Source organism: Mandrillus leucophaeus, unplaced genomic scaffold (assembly GCF_000951045.1).
Source record: "Mandrillus leucophaeus isolate KB7577 unplaced genomic scaffold, Mleu.le_1.0 Scaffold136, whole genome shotgun sequence".
Lineage (NCBI taxonomy): Eukaryota > Metazoa > Chordata > Mammalia > Primates > Cercopithecidae > Mandrillus > Mandrillus leucophaeus.
In genome coordinates this window covers 2,192,185-2,199,579 of record NW_012101321.1, presented here as the reverse complement: position 1 = coordinate 2,199,579, position 7,395 = coordinate 2,192,185, and the positions used below count along the sequence as shown (strand labels likewise).

General features: G+C 44.7%; 1 pseudogene; it reads left to right on the top strand.

The window, feature by feature from the left end:
- The first annotated feature begins 6,565 nt into the window (after positions 1 to 6,565).
- Positions 6,566 to 7,186, top strand: LOC105534532 (annotated as a pseudogene).
- Positions 7,187 to 7,395: the final 209 nt, after the last annotated feature.

Sequence of the window (7,395 nt, the reverse complement as noted above, 5' to 3'; positions counted from 1 at the left end):
CCTGTAATCCCAGCTACTCGGGAGGCTGAGGCAGGAGGATCATTTGAACCTGGGAGGCAGAGGTTGCACTGAGCCACGATGGTGCCACTGCACTCCATCCTGGGTGACAGAATGAAATTGTGTCTCAAAAAAAAAAAAAAAGAAAAAGTTTATGTGATTATTTAGGTTCAAAATGATCCACATCAACTTACTATATCTTGTACTTTTTGTGTGTGACGGAGTCTCACTCTGTTACCCAGGCTGGAGTGCAATGGTGCCATCTTGGCTCACTGCAACCTCTGCCTCCCAGGTTCAAGCAATTCTCCTGCCTCAGCCTCCAGAGTAGCTAGGATTACAGGCATCTACCACCATACCGAGCTAAATTTTGTATTTTTAATAGAGACGGGGTTTCACCATGTTGACTAGGCTGGTCTCGAACTCCTGACCTCAAGTGATCTACCCACCTCGGCCTCCCAAAGTGCTGGGATTACAGGAGTGAGCCACGTGCCCAGTGAGACATTTTAAAAAACATTTTTTCCCTTGTATATGTCACACAAAGGGTAGAGACTTTGAAAAGGGCAACTTCACTTTCAGCAAACGTACTAGCCAAAACATACCTTTTAAGACATAAAATATTAATGCAGTACTTGGTGTAGTTGATAAGGTGGTAGACCAGTTGGTTGATTTGTCTTTTCTATTTTTCCCTTCTCTATTTGGCTCTTAAATAGGTAGACCATTTGCAGTGTTCTCTTATGACAGTAAAATAATGCTATTAGACTGCAATGAAATGTTGCACCACCACACCACCCTACCTTTGCAATCTATATAAGTCCATGTCACTAGAATGACTGTTGGCATTTATCAGCTAAGTTCTGAATGGCTTGTGCAGTTGAGGTCTCTGAGAGGTCAGTGCATCACCTTAAAGTGGTAGGTTTCCATTTCCATCAGTAGGATAAAGGTCGGAGTTCACACAAGAAATGAGACACCAGGAGGTTGACTTTAAGCAGACACGAAAGGAAATTACTTTTCCTAGCCCTCATTCTCTGGGGTTTGAATGCTAAATTACTTACTAGTACTCTAAGTAAAGAGAGAAAGATAACTTCTGTCATGTGGTAGCATGCTTGGAACATTCCCTCTTGGAATACAATCTACCTGGAGAAGCCACATGGAGAACAAATGAGCCCCATCAGTTAACAGCCCCAGCTGAATTCCCAGTCAACAACCAGCTACCTGCCATGACATGAGTAAGTCATCTTGAATATTCCAGCCTTCAGATAACAGCAGCCCTAGCTGTTGGGGGTGCAGAATTGAACATGGGTCTAGTTAATCTACACAGAGTCTTGGGTTGTTTCCATATAGAAGAGATATAAAGCCAAAACATCAGGTGAAAGAGATTATCTAGTTTTATTCCTGACCATGTTACTTCTTTGGGGGGGGGTTGGGTGGGAACCATATTCCTTTTGTTTGTTCAGAGTAAAAACTTTAAAAATGTTCCAGCCTGGTCACAGCTATGCTGAAATCCAAAGTACTCATAATTGGGCCTGCATGTTAAAGAGGGTGAGGTGATACCCCTGTATTTAGCCAGAGATTTTCAAGGGAAAGGGGAATTTTGTGGGGTCATGTTTGGGGTTATAAGGTCCACAAGGAATTTTCCAAGGAGGTTTTTCCCTTTGTTGCTAACTGAGAAGACCTGGGTTTAATTTTATTAAAGGAAATATCCATTTCCTTACAGAAACGCCATATGATTATCTTTGCTAAGAAATATGTACAAGTTCAACTCCACTAATAAAGGAATGTAAATTAAGATAGTTTGAGATAACATCGTTGCCTCTCTCATTGCAAATATTTATAGTATCCAGTGTTGGCAAAGGGGAAATGAACACTCTTATTTACTGCAAATGTACAACATCACTGAGAGGCATTGATACACTGCACTTCCACTCTTTTTTTTTTTTTTTTTTTGAGACAGAGTCTTGCTCTGTCACCCAGGCTGGAGTGCAAAGGCATGATCTCGGCTCACTGCAAGCTCCGCCTCCCAAGTTCACGCCATTCTCCTGCCTCAGCCTCCCAAGTAGCTGGGACTATAGGCGCACACCGCCATGCCCAGCTAATTTTTTTGTATTTTTAGTAGAGACGAGATTTCACCGTGTTAGCCAGAATGGTCTCGATCTCCTGACCTCATGATCTGCCTGCCTGGGCCTCCCAAAGTGCTGGGATTACAGCCGTGAGCCACCGCACCCGGCTGCACTTCCATTCTTAAGGTATATCCCAGGCATAACCAGGTAGCTGAAAGATACAATTAAAATCATTTTCATTTTATAATTATTTATAATTTCAAAAACTTAGAAACAATCTAAATGTCTAATACACACAAAGAGAAGTTGTACATTCTGGTTCTTCCATACAGTGGGCATTGGAGGTAGTTAATGGACATAGAAAAGTTTCATGACATATTCAATCAAGGGACTCAGCCTGGCCAACATGGTGAAACCCCGTCTCTACTAAAAATACAAAAATTAGCCATGGGTAGTGGCACACACCTGTAATCCCAGCTACTTGGGAGGCTGAGGCAGGAGAATCACTTGAATTGGGGAGGCGGATGTTGCAGTGAGCCAAGATTGTGCCACTGTACTCCAGCCTGGGCAACACAGCAAGACTGTCTCTAAATAAATAAAGGGACTCTTCTTCAAGTGATGTGCCATTGATAATGTGGTACCAAATAGGACCAAAAAATATTTAAAGCAAAAAGAAATTCACTCACTCACTTAAGTCATTCCAGAAAACATTTGTTTAGCATTCTAATGTAGCAGGCGTTGCATTAGACATTTAGGTTAAGAAGTAAAAAATTCAGTCCCTGCCTTAAGGACTCAATTCAGTATGTTAAGCCTATGAAAACCTAAAAGACAGACTTTCAAGAGAAGGTGATACCAGACATGAATTTTAAAGAATAACTAGGAATAAGCCAGATGAAAAATTTGGGGAAGGTTATTCCAGGATATGAAGTCTCCAGAATGGTTGAACATTTTAACCTTAGAAGACAACTGAATTCAATATGACTCTTAAATAATTAGGTTGTTCTTCTAGATAGAACTATAGAGCATTAAAAAGGTTGCTCTGTTTATATGTGTTGAAAAATGCATGCTATCACCCCCACTTAGGTTACACTCTTTATTTTTTATTTTATTTATTTATTTTTGAGACAGTCTCCCTCAGTTGCCCAGACTGGAGTGCAGTGGCGCCATCTCAGCTTACTGCAACCTCCACCTTCCGGGTTCAAGCAAATCTCATGCCTCAGCCTCCCAAGTAGCTGGGATTACAAGTGGGCACCACCATGCCCAGCTAATTTTTTTTTTGTATTTTTAGCAGAGATAGGGTTTCATTATGTTGGCCAGGCTGGTCTCGAACTCCTGACCTCAAGTGATCTGCCTGCCTCGGCCTCCCAAAGTGCTGGAATTACAGGGATGAGCCACTGGGCCCAGCCACACTCTCTTTATAGGCACTCTTCCCTCCCCCTGCCACCCCATTAGAGACGAGAGTCTTGCCGTGCTGCTCAGGGTGGTCTCAAACTCCTGGCCTCAAGCGATCCTCCCACTTCGGCTTCCCAAAGTGCTTGGAACTGTGTAAGTCACCACACCAGCCTATAGGCACTTTTTATGTATAAAGAACCTGAGTTTGGGTAACTCCGATCCCATGACATTAAATAGTATTGTGATTACTTAAAATCTCAACATAATGTTTTTTACCCTTGCACAAAGGAGAAATGGAACTGACCCTGTGCTCACACAATAGGCTGCAGAAAACAGATCATCTTGAATACTTGGTTTTTTTAATGAATGAAAATTATGTGGCTGGGCATGGTGGCTCACACCTGTAATCCCAATACATTGGGATGCTGAGGCCAGCAGATCACGAAGTCAGGTGTTCGAGACCAGCCTGACCAACATGGCAAACCCCGAGGTTTCTACTAAAAATACAAAAATTAGCTGGGTGTGGTGGTGGGTTCCTGTAATCCCAGCTACTTGGGAGGCTGAGGCAGGAGAATGGCTTGAACCCTGGAGGCAGAGGTTGCAGTGAGCTGAGATCGCGCCTCTGCACTCCAGCCTAGGAGACAGAGCGAGACTGCGTCTCAAAAAAACAAACAAACAACAACAACAACAACAACAAAATATGTTAGCGTAATGAAGACCCCATGCCAAAATTATAATTGTTACATGAAAATGGTGAGTGATCACCCTCTCCCCAGCAGGGCCTAGGCCGCCACAGCTGAGAGACAGACACTCATGGCGAATGGGACCGCTCTTCTCATTCTGCCTTCCTTCGGGCCCCCTCCCATGGGAGGTACATGGGAGACAAGGGTGCAGAATCTGGTCCAACATCTCTGCCTCCGTCCTCTGCCTCATGGCGTCGGTGGGGTGGTGGGGAGTCCTCTGATCCAGTTTATTCATTTATTTTTATTTTTAAAAATGTTGGGGCCAGGCCCGGTGGCTCATCCCTGTAATCCCAGCACTTTGGGAGGCCGAGACGGGCGAATCATCTGAGGTAAGGAGTTTGAGACCAGCCTGGCCATCATGGAGAAGCCCCGCCTCTACTAAAAATACAAAATTAGCCAGGTGTGGTGGCGCATGCCTGTAATCCCAGGACGGAGGCTGAGGCAGGAGAATCGCTTGAACCCAGGAGGCGGAGGTCGCAGTGAGCCGAGATCGCGCCATTGCACTCCAGCCTGGGCAACAAGAGAGAAACTCCGTCCAAGAATAAATAAATAAATAAATAAATAGGCAGGACACAGTGGCTCACACTTGTAATCCCAGCACTTTGGGAGGACAAGGCGGGTGGGTCACCTGAGGTCAAGAGTTCAAGACCAGCCTGGCCAACATGGTGAAACCCCAGCTCTACTAAAAATACAAAAATTAGCAGGGCGTGGTGGCAGATGTCTGTAATCTCAGCTACTAGGGAGTCTGAGGAAGGAGAATTGCTTGAACCTAGTAGGCAGAGGTTGCAGTGAGCCCAGATCTCGCCACTGCACTCCAGCCTGGGCGACAGAGTGAGACTCCAGCTTAAAAAAATAATAATAATAATTTTGTTTTCAAAACACAGAAAAGGAAAAAAAAAAAGGTGAGTCTGGGAATGGCAAGCAGGTTGTTAATGGGACTTGACTAGAGATGAAGCTAGAGGCCAGACGAGGTAGCTCACGCCTATAATCTAAGCACTTTGAGAGGCTGAGGTGGGCAGATGGCTTAAAGCCAGGACAGCCTGGGCAACATGGCAAAACCCTGTCTAAAAAAAAAAAAAAAAAGCCCAGCACAGGGTCATGTGTCTGTAGTCCCAGCTACTGAGTACTCGAGAGGCTGAGGTGGGAGGACAGCTTAAGCCTGGGAAGTCTAGGCTGCAGTGAGCCATGAAGGCGCCACTGCACTCCAGCCTGGGTGACACGAGACCCTGTCTCAAAAAAAAAAAGAGATGAGGCTAGAGAGGTGGGAGGGACCACTGTAAACCTGGCTTTGGACTTCCAGACTGGACTCTACCCTGAAGGCAACCTGCTGCCTTTAGAGGATTTCAATCAATAACATAACAGGATTTCACTGGCCCCTTAAGAAAATCCCGGCCGGTCGGAGTGGCTCACGCTTGTAACCCCAACACTTTGGGGGGCCAAGGCAGGCAGATCACCTGAGGTCGGGAGTTCGAGACCAGCCTGACCAACGTGGAGAAACCTTGTCTCTATTAAAAATACAAAAAATTAGCCGGGCGTGATGGCGCATGCCTTTAATTCCAGCTACTCAGGAGGCTGAGGCAGGAGAATCGCTTGAACCTGGGAGGCGGAGGTTGTGGTGAGCCGAGATCGCGCCATTGCTCTCCAGCCTGGGCAACAAGGGCGAAACTCTGTCTCAAAAAAAGAAAATTACTAACAGCTACCCAAGCCCCACTATATATTTGGGTAGAATCATCCATTATATAGAACTGATGGAGTGCAGTGTTTACATTATTCTGTAATTTGGATTTTAAAGATGAAAAATTGTGTGGGATGAGATGATTAACATATTTTCATTGCAGAAGGAGGCTTAGTTTTAGGCTTTTTTCCTCAGAATGTTGAGAAACCAAAGATTAAGAAAAATGTCATCTTGGGCCAGATGCGGTGGCTCACACTTGTAATCCCAACACTTTGGGAGGACAAGGCGGGTGGGTCACCTGAGGTCAGGAGTTCAAGACCAGCCTGGCCAACATGGTGAAATCCCAGCTCTACTAAAAATACAAAACTTGTATTTTTAGATACACTATCTTTAGTGAGGAGCTGTGTATAAGTATTATTTAACTGTTAAGCAAATACTTGAAACATATTTGGAAGATTCATGTTGCTGTGTGTGGCACATCATCCTACGAAACTGGTGTGACACAGTCCTAGAAAAATATATAAATGCCTTTGTCATACATGCAGCCAGCCTCAAATATAGAAAATGACATCTTGAAGCTGTAATTCCCCAATTCTGTGGGTCTTAATCTTGAGTCATTAGATTCACCTGGAACCTTAAGCATCACCTGATAGAGTTTATAAATGCTAATACCTGATAGGTGCAGCACCAACATAATACGCATGGAGGTCTTGGAATCATTTACCAAGAAGGTCCTGAGCACAGAAGTTGGTGAGACGGCAAAGCAATATATGGAGAAAAGCCTTTTGGTTCCAGACCATGTGATCACACGCCTAATGATGTCTGACCTGGAGAATAGGCCTGGCCAGCACTGGCTCCTCGATGGTTTTCCTAGGACATTAGGACAAGCCGAAGCCCTGGACAAAATCTGTGAAGTGGATCTAGTGATCAGTTTGAACATTTCATTTGAAACACTTAAAGATCATCTCAGCCGCCATTGGATTCACCCTCCTAGCGGAAGGGTATATAACCTGGACTTCAATCCACCTCATGTACATGGTATTGATCATGTCATTGGTGAACCATCAGTCCAGCAGAAGGATGATAAACCTGAAGCAGTTGCTGCCAGGCTAAGACAATACAAAGACGTGGCAAAGCCAGTCATTGAATTACACAAAAGCCGAGGAGTGTTCCACCAATATTCTTCTGGGACGGAGACGAACAGGATCTGGCCCTACGTTTATGCACTTTTCTCGAACAAGACCACACCTATTCAGTCCAAAGACGCATATCGACCCTGCCCAGTGGAAGAACCAGGAAGATGTGGTCGTCCATTCAATTGAGTGTGTAGTATTGATGCTGTGTCCAAATTAGAAGCTAGCTGAGGTAGCTTGCAGCATCTTTTCTAGTTGAAATGGCAAACTGATAGGAAAACAAATGAGTAGCAAGAGTTCACGAAGAGGCCCTCCTCTGCCTTTCAAAAGGAAGGTCACCTACACATGTTTAAGGTGTCTCTGCACATGTCTCAAGCCCTTCACAAGAAAGCAAGTAC